The 15,319-nt window shown below is 49.7% G+C and overlaps 1 protein-coding gene across 1 annotated transcript in view; it reads left to right on the top strand.

The window, feature by feature from the left end:
• LOC132872685 (sperm flagellar protein 2-like) overlaps positions 1-15,319 on the top strand; it is a 236,466-nt gene that overhangs the window by 144,628 nt on the left and 76,519 nt on the right. The window lies entirely within an intron of this gene.

Here is a 15,319-nt window from a genome sequence, read left to right as displayed (position 1 = left end):
TTAGTGCAGGGAGGAGTGGAGCACTGTTAGTGTTAGTGTTAGTACAGGGAGGAGTGGAGCACTGTTAGTGTTACTGTTAGTACAGGGAGGAGTGCAGCACTGTTAGTGTTAGTGTTAGTGCAAGGAGGAGTGGAGCACTGTTAGTGTTAGTGTTAGTGCAGGGAGGAGTGGAGCAGTGTTAGTGTTAGTACAGGGAGGAGTGGAGCACTGTTAGTGTTAGTGTTATTGCTGGGAGGAGTGGAGCACTGTTAGTGTTAGTGTTAGTGCAGGGAGGAGTGGAGCACTGTTAGTGTTAGTGTTAGTGCAGGGAGGAGTGGAGCACTGTTAGTGTTAGTGTTAGTGCAGGGAGGAGTGGAGCACTATTAGTGTTAGTACAGGGAGGAGTGGAGCACTGTTAGTGTTAGTGTTAGTGCAGGGAGGAGTGGAGCACTGTTAGTGTTAGTGTTAGTGCAGGGAGGAGTGGAGCACTGTTAGTGTTAGTGTTAGTGCAGGGAGGAGTGGAGCACTGTTAGTGTTAGTGTTAGTACAGGGAGGAGTGGAGCACTGTTAGTGTTAGTGCAGGGAGGAGTGGAGCACTGTTAGTGTTAGTGTTAGTGCAGGGAGGAGTGGAGCACTGTTAGTGTTAGTGTTAGTACAGGGAGGAGTGGAGCACTGTTAGTGTTAGTGTTAGTGCAGGGAGGAGTGGAGCACTGTTAGTGTTAGTGTTAGTGCAGGGAGGAGTGGAGCACTGTTAGTGTTAGTGCAGGGAGGAGTGGAGCACTGTTAGTGTTAGTGTTAGTGCAGGGAGGAGTGGAGCACTGTTAGTGTTAGTGTTAGTACAGGGAGGAGTGGAGCACTGTTAGTGTTAGTGCAGGGAGGAGTGGAGCACTGTTAGTGTTAGTGTTAGTGCAGGGAGGAGTGGAGCACTGTTAGTGTTAGTGTTAGTACAGGGAGGAGTGGAGCACTGTTAGTGTTAGTGTTAGTGCAGGGAGGAGGGGAGCACTGTTAGTGTTAGTGTTAGTGCAGGGAGGAGTGGAGAACTGTTAGTGTTAGTGCAGGGAGGAGTGGAGCACTGTTAGTGTTAGTGTTAGTGCAGGGAGGAGTGGAGCACTGTTAGTGTTAGTGTTAGTGCATGGAGGAGTGGAGCACTGTTAGTGTTAGTGTTAGTGCAGGGAGGAGTGGAGCACTGTTAGTGTTAGTGCAGGGAGGAGTGGAGCACTGTTAGTGTTAGTGCAGGGAGGAGTGGAGCACTGTTAGTGTTAGTATTAGTGCAGGGAGGAGTGGAGCACTGTTAGTGTTAGTGTTAGTGCAGGGAGGAGTGGAGCACTGTTAGTGTTAGTGTTAGTACAGGGAGGAGTGGGGCACTGTTAGTGTTATTGTTAGTGCAGGGAGGAGTGGAGCACTGTTAGTGTTCGTGTTAGTGCAGGGAGGAGTGGAGCACTGTTAGTGTTAGTGTTAGTGCAGGGAGGAGTGGAGCAGTGTTAGTGTTAGTGCAGGGAGGAGTGGAGCACTGTTAGTGTTAGTGTTAGTACAGGGAGGAGTGGAGCACTGTTAGTGTTAGTGTTCGTGCAGGGAGGAGTGGAGCACTGTTAGTGTTAGTGTTAGTACAGGGAGGAGTGGAGCACTGTTAGTGTTAGTGTTAGTGCAGGGAGGAGTGGAGCACTGTTAGTGTTAGTGTTAGTGCAGGGAGGAGTGGAGCACTGTTAGTGTTAGTGTTAGTACAGGGAGGAGTGGAGCACTGTTAGTGTTAGTGTTAGTGCAGGGAGGAGTGGAGCACTGTTAGTGTTAGTGTTAGTGCAGGGAGGAGTGGAGCACTGTTAGTGTTAGTGTTAGTGCAGGGAGGAGTGGAGCACTGTTAGTGTTAGTGTTAGTGCAGGGAGGAGTGGAGCACTGTTAGTGTTAGTGTTAGTGCAGGGATTAGTGGAGCACTGTTAGTGTTAGTGTTAGAGCAGGGAGGAGTGGAGCACTGTTAGTGTTAGTGTTAGTGCAGGGAGGAGTGGAGCACTGTTAGTGTTAGTGTTAGTGCAGGGAGGAGTGGAGCACTGTTAGTGTTAGTGTTAGTGCAGGGAGGAGTGGAGCACTGTTAGTGTTAGTGCAGGGAGGAGTGGAGCACTGTTAGTGTTAGTGTTAGTGCAGGGAGGAGTGGAGCACTGTTAGTGTTAGTGTTAGTGCAGGGAGGAGTGGAGCACTGTTAGTGTTAGTGCAGGGAGGAGTGGAGCACTGTTAGTGTTAGTGTTAGTGTTAGTGCAGGGAGGAGTGGAGCACTGTTAGTGTTAGTGTTAGTACAGGGAGGAGTGGAGCACTGTTAGTGTTAGTGTTAGTGCAGGGAGGAGTGGAGCACTGTTAGTGTTAGTGCAGGGAGGAGTGGAGCACTGTTAGTGTTAGTGTTAGTGTTAGTGCAGGGAGGAGTGGAGCACTGTTAGTGTTAGTGTTAGTGCAGGGAGGAGTGGAGCACTGTTAGTGTTAGTGTTAGTGCAGGGAGGAGTGGAGCACTGTTAGTGTTAGTGTTAGTGCAGGGAGGAGTGGAGCACTGTTAGTGTTAGTGTTAGTGCAGGGAGGAGTGGAGCACTGTTAGTGTTAGTGTTAGTACAGGGAGGAGTGGAGCACTGTTAGTGTTAGTGTTAGTACAGGGAGGAGTGGAGCACTGTTAGTGGTAGTGTTAGTGCAGGGAGGAGTGGAGCACTGTTAGTGTTAGTATTAGTGCAGGGAGGAGTGGAGCACTGTTAGTGTTATTGCAGGGAGGAGTGGAGCACTGTTAGTATTAGTGCAGGGAGGAGTGGAGCACTGTTAGTGTTAGTGTTAGTGCAGGGAGGAGTGGAGCACTGTTAGTGTTAGTGTTAGTGCAGAGAGGAGTGGAGCACTGTTAGTGTTAGTGTTAGTACAGGGAGGAGTGGAGCACTGTTAGTGTTAGTGTTAGTGCAGGGAGGAGTGGAGCACTTTTAGTGTTAGTACAGGGAGGAGTGGAGCACTGTTAGTGTTAGTGCAGGGAGGAGTGGAGCACTGTTAGTGTTAGTGTTAGTGCAGGGAGGAGTGGAGCACTGTTAGTGTTAGTCTTAGTGCAGGGAGGAGTGGAGCACTGTTAGTGTTAGTGTTAGTGCAGGGAGGAGTGGAGCACTGTTAGTGTTAGTGCAGGGAGGAGTGGAGCACTGTAAGTGTTAGTGTTAGTGCAGGGAGGAGTGGAGCACTGTTAGTGTTAGTGTTAGTGTTAGTACAGGGAGGAGTGGAGCACTGTTAGTGTTAGTGTTAGTGCAGGGAGGAGTGGAGCACTGTTAGTGTTAGTGTTAGTGCAGGGAGGAGTGGAGCACTGTTAGTGTTAGTGCAGGGAGGAGTGGAGCACTGTTAGTGTTAGTGCAGGGAGGAGTGGAGCACTGTTAGTGTTAGTGCAGGGAGGAGTGGAGCACTGTTAGTGTTAGTGTTAGTGCAGGGAGGAGTGGAGCACTGTTAGTGTTAGTGTTAGTGCAGGGAGGAGTGGAGCACTGTTAGTGTTAGTGCAGGGAGGAGTGGAGCACTGTTAGTGTTAGTGTTAGTGCAGGGAGGAGTGGAGCACTGTTAGTGTTAGTACAGGGAGGAGTGGAGCACTGTTAGTGTTAGTGCAGGGAGGAGTGGAGCACTGTTAGTGTTAGTGTTAGTACAGGGAGGAGTGGAGCACTGTTAGTGTTACTGTTAGTACAGGGAGGAGTGGAGCACTGTTAGTGTTAGTGTTAGTGCAGGGAGGAGTGGAGCACTGTTAGTGTTAGTGCAGGGAGGAGTGGAGCACTGTTAGTGTTAGTGTTAGTACAGGGAGGAGTGGAGCACTGTTAGTGTTAGTGTTAGTGCAGGGAGGAGTGGAGCACTGTTAGTGTTAGTGTTAGTGCAGGGAGGAGTGGAGCACTGTTAGTGTTAGTGTTAGTGCAGGGAGGAGTGGAGCACTGTTAGTGTTAGTGTTAGTGCAGGGAGGAGTGGAGCACTGTTAGTGTTAGTGTTAGTACAGGGAGGAGTGGAGCACTGTTAGTGTTAGTGTTAGTGCAGGGACGAGTGGAGCACTGTTAGTGTTAGTGTTAGTGCAGGGAGGAGTGGAGCACTGTTAGTGTTAGTGTTAGTGCAGGGAGGAGTGGAGCACTGTTAGTGTTAGTACAGGGAGGAGTGGAGCACTGTTAGTGTTAGTGTTAGTGCAGGGAGGAGTGGAGCACTGTTAGTGTTAGTGTTAGTGCAGGGAGGAGTGGAGCACTGTTAGTGTTAGTGTTAGTACAGGGAGGAGTGGAGCACTATTAGTGTTAGTACAGGGAGGAGTGGAGCACTGTTAGTGTTAGTGTTAGTGCAGGGAGGAGTGGAGCACTGTTAGTGTTAGTGTTAGTGCAGGGAGGAGTGGAGCACTGTTAGTGTTAGTGTTAGTACAGGGAGGAGTGGAGCACTATTAGTGTTAGTACAGGGAGGAGTGGAGCACTGTTACTGTTAGTGTTAGTGTTAGTACAGGGAGGAGTGGAGCACTGTTAGTGTTAGTGTTAGTGCAGGGAGGAGTGGAGCACTGTTAGTGTTAGTGTTAGTGCAGGGAGGAGTGGAGCACTGTTAGTGTTAGTGTTAGTACAGGGAGGAGTGGAGCACTATTAGTGTTAGTACAGGGAGGAGTGTAGCACTGTTAGTGTTAGTGTTAGTGCAGGGAGGAGTGGAGCACTGTTAGTGTTAGTGTTAGTGCAGGGAGGAGTGGAGCACTGTTAGTGTTAGTGTTAGTACAGGGAGGAGTGGAGCACTATTAGTGTTAGTACAGGGAGGAGTGGAGCACTGTTAGTGTTAGTGTTAGTACAGGGAGGAGTGGAGCACTGTTAGTGTTAGTGTTAGTGCAGGGAGGAGTGGAGCACTGTTAGTGTTAGTGTTAGTGCAGGGAGGAGTGGAGCACTGTTAGTGTTAGTGTTAGTGCAGGGAGGAGTGGAGCACTGTTAGTGTTAGTGTTAGTACAGGGAGGAGTGGAGCACTGTTAGTGTTAGTGTTCGTGCAGGGAGGAGTGGAGCACTGTTAGTGTTAGTGTTAGTGCAGGGAGGAGTGGAGCACTGTTAGTGTTAGTGTTAGTACAGGGAGGAGTGGAGCACTATTAGTGTTAGTACAGGGAGGAGTGGAGCACTGTTAGTGTTAGTGTTAGTGCAGGGAGGAGTGGAGCACTGTTAGTGTTAGTGTTAGTGCAGGGAGGAGTGGAGCACTGTTAGTGTTAGTGTTAGTACAGGGAGGAGTGGAGCACTATTAGTGTTAGTACAGGGAGGAGTGGAGCACTGTTAGTGTTAGTGTTAGTACAGGGAGGAGTGGAGCACTGTTAGTGTTAGTGCAGGGAGGAGTGGAGCACTGTTAGTGTTAGTGTTAGTGCAGGGAGGAGTGGAGCACTGTTAGTGTTAGTGTTAGTACAGGGAGGAGTGGAGTACTTTTAGTGTTAGTACAGGGAGGAGTGGAGCACTGTTAGTGTTAGTGTTAGTGCAGGGAGGAGTGGAGCACTGTTAGTGTTAGTGTTAGTGCAGGGAGGAGTGGAGCACTGTTAGTGTTAGTGTTAGTACAGGGAGGAGTGGAGCACTATTAGTGTTAGTACAGGGAGGAGTGGAGCGCTGTTAGTGTTAGTGTTAGTGCAGGGAGGAGTGGAGCACTGTTAGTGTTAGTGTTAGTGCAGGGAGGAGTGGAGCACTGTTAGTGTTAGTGTTAGTGCAGGGAGGAGTGGAGCACTGTTAGTGTTAGTGTTAGTACAGGGAGGAGTGGAGCACTGTTAGTGTTAGTGTTAGTGCAGGGAGGAGTGGAGCACTGTTAGTGTTAGTGTTAGTGCAGGGAGGAGTGGAGCACTGTTAGTGTTAGTGCAGGGAGGAGTGGAGCACTGTTAGTGTTAGGGTTAGTGCAGGGAGGAGTGGAGCACTGTTAGTGTTAGTGTTAGTGCAGGGAGGAGTGGAGCACTGTTAGTGTTAGTGTTAGTGCAGGGAGGAGTGGAGCACTGTTAGTGTTAGTGTTAGTACGGGGAGGAGTGGAGCACTGTTAGTGTTAGTGTTAGTGCAGGGAGGAGTGGAGCACTGTTAGTGTTAGTGTTAGTACAGGGAGGAGTGGAGCACTGTTAGTGTTAGTGTTAGTGCAGGGAGGAGTGGAGCACTGTTAGTGTTAGTGTTAGTGCAGGGAGGAGTGGAGCACTGTTAGTGTTAGTGTTAGTGCAGGGAGGAGTGGAGCACTGTTAGTGTTAGTGTTAGTGCAGGGAGGAGTGGAGCACTGTTAGTGTTAGTGTTAGTACAGGGAGGAGTGGAGCACTGTTAGTGTTAGTGTTAGTGCAGGGAGGAGTGGAGCACTGTTAGTGTGAGTGTTAGTGCAGGGAGGAGTGGAGCACTGTTAGTGTTAGTGTTAGTGCAGGGAGGAGTGGAGCTCTGTTAGTGTTAGTACAGGGAGGAGTGGAGCACTGTTAGTGTTAGTGTTAGTGCAGGGAGGAGTGGAGCACTGTTAGTGTTAGTGTTAGTGCAGGGAGGAGTGGAGCACTGTTAGTGTTAGTACAGGGAGGAGTGGAGCACTATTAGTGTTAGTACAGGGAGGAGTGGAGCACTGTTAGTGTTAGTGTTAGTGCAGGGAGGAGTGGAGCACTGTTAGTGTTAGTGTTAGTGCAGGGAGGAGTGGAGCACTGTTAGTGTTAGTGTTAGTACAGGGAGGAGTGGAGCACTATTAGTGTTAGTACAGGGAGGAGTGGAGCACTGTTAGTGTTAGTGTTAGTACAGGGAGGAGTGGAGCACTGTTAGTGTTAGTGTTAGTGCAGGGAGGAGTGGAGCACTGTTAGTGTTAGTGTTAGTGCAGGGAGGAGTGGAGCACTGTTAGTGTTAGTGTTAGTACAGGGAGGAGTGGAGCACTATTAGTGTTAGTACAGGGAGGAGTGGAGCACTGTTAGTGTTAGTGTTAGTGCAGGGAGGAGTGGAGCACTGTTAGTGTTAGTGTTAGTGCAGGGAGGAGTGGAGCACTGTTAGTGTTAGTACAGGGAGGAGTGGAGCACTATTAGTGTTAGTACAGGGAGGAGTGGAGCACTGTTAGTGTTAGTGTTAGTACAGGGAGGAGTGGAGCACTGTTAGTGTTAGTGTTAGTGCAGGGAGGAGTGGAGCACTGTTAGTGTTAGTGTTAGTGCAGGGAGGAGTGGAGCACTGTTAGTGTTAGTGTTAGTACAGGGAGGAGTGGAGCACTGTTAGTGTTAGTGTTAGTGCAGGGAGGAGTGGAGCACTGTTAGTGTTAGTGTTAGTGCAGGGAGGAGTGGAGCACTGTTAGTGTTAGTGTTAGTACAGGGAGGAGTGGAGCACTATTAGTGTTAGTACAGGGAGGAGTGGAGCACTGTTAGTGTTAGTGTTAGTACAGGGAGGAGTGGAGCACTGTTAGTGTTAGTGTTAGTGCAGGGAGGAGTGGTGCACTGTTAGTGTTAGTGTTAGTGCAGGGAGGAGTGGAGCACTGTTAGTGTTAGTGTTAGTACAGGGAGGAGTGGAGTACTTTTAGTGTTAGTACAGGGAGGAGTGGAGCACTGTTAGTGTTAGTGTTAGTGCAGGGAGGAGTGGAGCACTGTTAGTGTTAGTGTTAGTGCAGGGAGGAGTGGAGCACTGTTAGTGTTAGTGTTAGTACAGGGAGGAGTGGAGCACTATTAGTGTTAGTACAGGGAGGAGTGGAGCGCTGTTAGTGTTAGTGTTAGTGCAGGGAGGAGTGGAGCACTGTTAGTGTTAGTGTTAGTGCAGGGAGGAGTGGAGCACTGTTAGTGTTAGTGCAGGGAGGAGTGGAGCACTGTTAGTGTTAGTGTTAGTACAGGGAGGAGTGGAGCACTGTTAGTGTTAGTGTTAGTGCAGGGAGGAGTGGAGCACTGTTAGTGTTAGTGTTAGTGCAGGGAGGAGTGGAGCACTGTTAGTGTTAGTGCAGGGAGGAGTGGAGCACTGTTAGTGTTAGGGTTAGTGCAGGGAGGAGTGGAGCACTGTTAGTGTTAGTGTTAGTGCAGGGAGGAGTGGAGCACTGTTAGTGTTAGTGTTAGTGCAGGGAGGAGTGGAGCACTGTTAGTGTTAGTGCAGGGAGGAGTGGAGCACTGTTAGTGTTAGTGTTAGTGCAGGGAGGAGTGGAGCACTGTTAGTGTTAGTGTTAGTACAGGGAGGAGTGGAGCACTGTTAGTGTTAGTGTTAGTGCAGGGAGGAGTGGAGCACTGTTAGTGTTAGTGTTAGTGCAGGGAGGAGTGGAGCACTGTTAGTGTTAGTGCAGGGAGGAGTGGAGCACTGTTAGTGTTAGTGTTAGTGCAGGGAGGAGTGGAGCACTGTTAGTGTTAGTGCAGGGAGGAGTGGAGCACTGTTAGTGTTAGTGTTAGTGCAGGGAGGAGTGGAGCACTGTTAGTGTTAGTGCAGGGAGGAGTGGAGCACTGTTAGTATTAGTGCAGGGAGGAGTGGAGCACTGTTAGTGTTAGTGTTAGTGCAGGGAGGAGTGGAGCACTGTTAGTGTTAGTGTTAGTGCAGGGAGGAGTGGAGCACTGTTAGTGTTAGTGCAGGGAGGAGTGGAGCACTGCTAGTGTTAGTGTTAGTGCAGGGAGGAGTGGAGCACTGTTAGTGTTAGTGTTAGTACAGGGAGGAGTGGAGCACTGTTAGTGTTAGTGTTAGTGCAGGGAGGAGTGGAGCACTGTTAGTGTTAGTGCAGGGAGGAGTGGAGCACTGTTACTGTTAGTATTAGTGCAGGGAGGAGTGGAGCACTGTTAGTGTTAGTGTTAGTGCAGGGAGGAGTGGAGCACTGTTAGTGTTAGTGTTAGTACAGGGAGGAGTGGGGCACTGTTAGTGTTAGTGTTAGTGCAGGGAGGAGTGGAGCACTGTTAGTGTTAGTGTTAGTGCAGGGAGGAGTGGAGCACTGTTAGTGTTAGTGTTAGTGCAGGGAGGAGTGGAGCACTGTTAGTGTTAGTGTTAGTACAGGGAGGAGTGGAGCAGTATTAGTGTTAGTACAGGGAGGAGTGGAGCACTGTTAGTGTTAGTGTTAGTGCAGGGAGGAGTGGAGCACTGTTAGTGTTAGTGTTAGTGCAGGGAGGAGTGGAGCAGTGTTAGTGTTAGTACAGGGAGGAGTGGAGCACTGTTAGTGTTGAGTGCAGGGAGGAGTGGGGCACTGTTAGTGTTAGTATTAGTGCAGGGAGGAGTGGAGCACTGTTAGTGTTAGTGTTAGTGCAGGGAGGAGTGGAGCACTGTTAGTGTTAGTGTTAGTGCAGGGAGGAGTGGAGCACTGTTAGTGTTAGTGTTAGTGCAGGGAGGAGTGGAGCACTGTTAGTGTTAGTGTTAGTGCAGGGAGGAGTGGAGCACTGTTAGTGTTAGTGTTAGTGCAGGGAGGAGTGGAGCACTGTTAGTGTTAGTGTTAGTGCAGGGAGGAGTGGAGCACTGTTAGTGTTAGTGTTAGTACAGGGAGGAGTGGAGCAGTGTTAGTGTTAGTACAGGGAGGAGTGGAGCACTGTTAGTGTTAGTGCAGGGAGGAGTGGAGCACTGTTAGTGTTAGTGTTAGTGCAGGGAGGAGTGGAGCACTGTTAGTGTTAGTGTTAGTACAGGGAGGAGTGGAGCACTGTTAGTGTTGAGTGCAGGGAGGAGTGGAGCACTGTTAGTGTTAGTGTTAGTGCAGGGAGGATTGGAGCACTGTTAGTGTTAGTACAGGGAGGAGTGGAGCACTGTTAGTGTTAGTGTTAGTGCAGGGAGGAGTGGAGCACTGTTAGTGTTAGTGTTAGTGCAGGGAGGAGTGGAGCACTGTTAGTGTTAGTGTTAGTGCAGGGAGGAGTGGAGCACTGTTAGTGTTAGTGTTAGTACAGGGAGGAGTGGAGCACTGTTAGTGTTAGTGTTAGTACAGGGAGGAGTGGAGCACTGTTAGTGTTAGTGCAGGGAGGAGTGGAGCACTGTTAGTGTTAGTGTTAGTGCAGGGAGGAGTGGAGCACTGTTAGTGTTAGTGTTAGTGCAGGGAGGAGTGGAGCACTGTTAGTGTTAGTGTTAGTGCAGGGAGGAGTGGAGCACTGTTAGTGTTAGTGTTAGTGCAGGGAGGAGTGGAGCACTGTTAGTGTTAGTGTTAGTGCAGGGAGGAGTGGAGCACTGTTAGTGTTAGTGTTAGTGCAGGGAGGAGTGGAGCACTGTTAGTGTTAGTGTTAGTGCAGGGAGGAGTGGAGCACTGTTAGTGTTAGTGTTAGTGCAGGGAGGAGTGGAGCACTGTTAGTGTTAGTGTTAGTGCAGGGAGGAGTGGAGCACTGTTAGTGTTAGTGTTAGTGCAGGGAGGAGTGGAGTACTGTTAGTGTTAGTGTTAGTACAGGGAGGATTGGAGCAGTGTTAGTGTTAGTACAGGGAGGAGTGGAGCACTGTTAGTGTTAGTGTTAGTGCAGGGAGGAGTGGAGCACTGTTAGTGTTAGTGTTAGTGCAGGGAGGAGTGGAGCACTGTTAGTGTTAGTGTTAGTACAGGGAGGAGTGGAGCACTGTTAGTGTTGAGTGCAGGGAGGAGTGGAGCACTGTTAGTGTTAGTGTTAGTGCAGGGAGGAGTGGAGCACTGTTAGTGTTAGTGTTAGTGCAGGGAGGAGTGGAGCACTGTTAGTGTTAGTGTTAGTGCAGGGAGGAGTGGAGCACTGTTAGTGTTAGTGTTAGTGCAGGGAGGAGTGGAGCACTGTTAGTGTTAGTGTTAGTACAGGGAGGATTGGAGCAGTGTTAGTGTTAGTACAGGGAGGAGTGGAGCACTGTTAGTGTTAGTGTTAGTGCAGGGAGGAGTGGAGCACTGTTAGTGTTAGTGTTAGTGCAGGGAGGAGTGGAGCACTGTTAGTGTTAGTGTTAGTACAGGGAGGAGTGGAGCACTGTTAGTGTTGAGTGCAGGGAGGAGTGGAGCACTGTTAGTGTTAGTGTTAGTGCAGGGAGGAGTGGAGCACTGTTAGTGTTAGTGTTAGTGCAGGGAGGAGTGGAGCACTGTTAGTGTTAGTGCAGGGAGGAGTGGAGCACTGTTAGTGTTAGTGCAGGGAGGAGTGGAGCACTGTTAGTGTTAGTACAGGGAGGAGTGGAGCACTGTTAGTGTTAGTGCAGGGAGGAGTGGAGCACTGTTAGTGTTAGTGATAGTGCAGGGAGGAGTGGAGCACTGTTAGTGTTAGTGTTAGTACAGGGAGGAGTGGAGCACTGTTAGTGTTAGTGTTAGTGCAGGGAGGAGTGGAGCACTGTTAGTATTAGTGTTAGTGCAGGGAGGATTGGAGCAGTGTTAGTGTTAGTGCAGGGAGGAGTGGAGCACTGTTAGTGTTAGTGCAGGGAGGAGTGGAGCACTGTTAGTGTTAGTGCAGGGAGGAGTGGAGCACTGTTAGTGTTAGTGTTAGTGCAGGGAGGAGTGGAGCACTGTTAGTGTTAGTGCAGGGAGGAGTGGAGCACTGTTAGTGTTAGTGTTAGTACAGGGAGGAGTGGAGCACTCTTAGTGTTAGTGTTAGTGCAGGGAGGAGTGGAGCACTGTTAGTGTTAGTGCAGGGAGGAGTGGAGCACTGTTAGTGTTAGTGTTAGTACAGGGAGGAGTGGAGCACTGTTAGTGTTAGTGTTAGTGCAGGGAGGAGTGGAGCACTGTTAGTGTTAGTGTTAGTACAGGGAGGAGTGGAGCACTGTTAGTGTTAGTGCAGGGAGGAGTGGAGCACTGTTAGTGTTAGTGCAGGGAGGAGTGGAGCACTGTTAGTGTTAGTGTTAGTACAGGGAGGAGTGGAGCACTGTTAGTGTTAGTGTTAGTGCAGGGAGGAGTGGAGCACTGTTAGTGTTAGTGTTAGTGCAGGGAGGAGTGGAGCACTGTTAGTGTTAGTGTTAGTACAGGGAGGAGTGGAGCACTGTTAGTGTTAGTGTTAGTGCAGGGAGGAGTGGAGCACTGTTAGTGTTAGTGCAGGGAGGAGTGGAGCACTGTTAGTGTTAGTGTTAGTGCAGGGAGGAGTGGAGCACTGTTAGTGTTAGTGTTAGTGCAGGGAGGAGTGGAGCACTGTTAGTGTTAGTGTTAGTACAGGGAGGAGTGGAGCACTGTTAGTGTTAGTGTTAGTGCAGGGAGGAGTGGAGCACTGTTAGTGTTCATGTTAGTGCAGGGAGGAGTGGAGCACTGTTAGTGTTAGTGTTAGTGCAGGGAGGAGTGGAGCACTGTTAGTGTTAGTACAGGGAGGAGTGGAGCACTGTTAGTGTTAGTGTTAGTGCAGGGAGGAGTGGAGCACTGTTAGTGTTAGTGTTAGTGCAGGGAGGAGTGGAGCACTGTTAGTGTTAGTGTTAGTGCAGGGAGGAGTGGAGCACTGTTAGTGTTAGTGTTAGTACAGGGAGGAGTGGAGCACTGTTAGTGTTAGTGCAGGGAGGAGTGGAGCACTGTTAGTGTTAGTGCAGGGAGGAGTGGAGCACTGTTAGTGTTAGTGCAGGGAGGAGTGGAGCACTGTTAGTGTTAGTGCAGGGAGGAGTGGAGCACTGTTAGTGTTAGTGCAGGGAGGAGTGGAGCACTGTTAGTGTTAGTGTTAGTACAGGGAGGAGTGGAGCACTGTTAGTGTTAGTGTTAGTGCAGGGAGGAGTGGAGCACTGTTAGCGTTAGTGTTAGTGCAGGGAGGAGTGGAGCACTGTTAGTGTTAGTGTTAGTGCAGGGAGGAGTGGAGCACTGTTAGTGTTAGTGTTAGTGCAGGGAGGAGTGGAGCACTGTTAGTGTTAGTGTTAGTACAGGGAGGAGTGGAGCACTGTTAGTGTTAGTGTTAGTGCAGGGAGGAGTGGAGCACTGTTAGTGTTAGTGCAGGGAGGAGTGGAGCACTGTTAGTGTTAGTGTTAGTGCAGGGAGGAGTGGAGCACTGTTAGTGTTAGTGTTAGTACAGGGAGGAGTGGAGCACTGTTAGTGTTAGTACAGGGAGGAGTGGAGCACTGTTAGTGTTAGTGCAGGGAGGAGTGGAGCACTGTTAGTGTTAGTGCAGGGAGGAGTGGAGCACTGTTAGTGTTAGTGTTAGTGCAGGGAGGAGTGGAGCACTGTTAGTGTTAGTGTTAGTGCAGGGAGGAGTGGAGCACTGTTAGTGTTAGTGTTAGTACAGGGAGGAGTGGAGCACTGTTAGTGTTAGTGTTAGTGCAGGGAGGAGTGGAGCACTGTTAGCGTTAGTGTTAGTGCAGGGAGGAGTGGAGCACTGTTAGTGTTAGTACAGGGAGGAGTGGAGCACTGTTAGTGTTAGTGTTAGTGCAGGGAGGAGTGGAGCACTGTTAGTGTTAGTGTTAGTGCAGGGAGGAGTGGAGCACTGTTAGTGTTAGTGTTAGTGCAGGGAGGAGTGGAGCACTGTTAGTGTTAGTGCAGGGAGGGGTGGAGCACTGTTAGTGTTAGTACAGGGAGGAGTGGAGCACTGTTAGTGTTAGTGTTAGTGCAGGGAGGAGTGGAGCACTGTTAGTGTTAGTACAGGGAGGAGTGGAGCACTGTTAGTGTTAGTGCAGGGAGGAGTGGAGCACTGTTAGCGTTAGTGTTAGTGCAGGGAGGAGTGGAGCACTGTTAGTGTTAGTACAGGGAGGAGTTTAGCACTGTTAGTGTTAGTGTTAGTGCAGGGAGGAGTGGAGCACTGTTAGTGTTAGTGTTAGTGCAGGGAGGAGTGGAGCACTGTTAGTGTTAGTGTTAGTGCAGGGAGGAGTGGAGCACTGTTAGTGTTAGTGTTAGTGCAGGGAGGAGTGGAGCACTGTTAGTGTTAGTGTTAGTGCAGGGAGGAGTGGAGCACTGTTAGTGTTAGTGTTAGTACAGGGAGGAGTGGAGCACTGTTAGTGTTAGTGTTAGTGTTAGTACAGGGAGGAGTGGAGCACTGTTAGTGTTAGTGCAGGGAGGAGTGGAGCACTGTTAGTGTTAGTGTTAGTGCAGGGAGGAGTGGAGCACTGTTAGTGTTAGTGTTAGTGCAGGGAGGAGTGGAGCACTGTTAGTGTTAGTGTTAGTACAGGGAGGAGTGGAGCACTGTTAGTGTTAGTGTTAGTACAGGGAGGAGTGGAGCACTGTTAGTGTTAGTGCAGGGAGGAGTGGAGCACTGTTAGTGTTAGTGCAGGGAGGAGTGGAGCACTGTTAGTGTTAGTGTTAGTGCAGGGAGGAGTGGAGCACTGTTAGTGTTAGTGTTAGTGCAGGGAGGAGTGGAGCACTGTTAGTGTTAGTGTTAGTACAGGGAGGAGTGGAGCACTGTTAGTGTTAGTGTTAGTGCAGGGAGGAGTGGAGCACTGTTAGCGTTAGTGTTAGTGCAGGGAGGAGTGGAGCACTGTTAGTGTTAGTACAGGGAGGAGTGGAGCACTGTTAGTGTTAGTGTTAGTGCAGGGAGGAGTGGAGCACTGTTAGTGTTAGTGTTAGTGCAGGGAGGAGTGGAGCACTGTTAGTGTTAGTGTTAGTGCAGGGAGGAGTGGAGCACTGTTAGTGTTAGTGCAGGGAGGAGTGGAGCACTGTTAGTGTTAGTACAGGGAGGAGTGGAGCACTGTTAGTGTTAGTGTTAGTGCAGGGAGGAGTGGAGCACTGTTAGTGTTAGTACAGGGAGGAGTGGAGCACTGTTAGTGTTAGTGCAGGGAGGAGTGGAGCACTGTTAGCGTTAGTGTTAGTGCAGGGAGGAGTGGAGCACTGTTAGTGTTAGTACAGGGAGGAGTGGAGCACTGTTAGTGTTAGTGTTAGTGCAGGGAGGAGTGGAGCACTGTTAGTGTTAGTGTTAGTGCAGGGAGGAGTGGAGCACTGTTAGTGTTAGTGTTAGTGCAGGGAGGAGTGGAGCACTGTTAGTGTTAGTGTTAGTGCAGGGAGGAGTGGAGCACTGTTAGTGTTAGTGTTAGTGCAGGGAGGAGTGGAGCACTGTTAGTGTTAGTGTTAGTACAGGGAGGAGTGGAGCACTGTTAGTGTTAGTGTTAGTGTTAGTACAGGGAGGAGTGGAGCACTGTTAGTGTTAGTGCAGGGAGGAGTGGAGCACTGTTAGTGTTAGTGTTAGTGCAGGGAGGAGTGGAGCACTGTTAGTGTTAGTGTTAGTGCAGGGAGGAGTGGAGCACTGTTAGTGTTAGTGTTAGTACAGGGAGGAGTGGAGCACTGTTAGTGTTAGTACAGGGAGGAGTGGAGCACTGTTAGTGTTAGTGTTAGTACAGGGAGGAGTGGAGCACTGTTAGTGTTAGTGTTAGTACAGGGAGGAGTGGAGCACTGTTAGTGTTAGTGTTAGTACAGGGAGGAGTGGAGCACTGTTAGTGTTAGTGTTAGTGCAGGGAGGAGTGGAGCACTGTTAGTGTTAGTGTTAGTGCAGGGAGGAGTGGAGCACTGTTAGTGTTAGTACAGGGAGGAGTGGAGCACTGTTAGTGTTAGTGTTAGTACAGGGAGGAGTGGAGCACTGTTAGTGTTAGTGTTAGTGCAGGGAGGAGTGGAGCACTGTTAGTGTTAGTGTTAGTGCAGGGAGGAGTGGAGCACTGTTAGT

The sequence above is a fragment of the Neoarius graeffei genome, chromosome 24, assembly GCF_027579695.1.
Source record: "Neoarius graeffei isolate fNeoGra1 chromosome 24, fNeoGra1.pri, whole genome shotgun sequence".
Taxonomy (NCBI): domain Eukaryota; kingdom Metazoa; phylum Chordata; class Actinopteri; order Siluriformes; family Ariidae; genus Neoarius; species Neoarius graeffei.
This window is presented reverse-complemented; position numbering and strand designations above follow the sequence as displayed.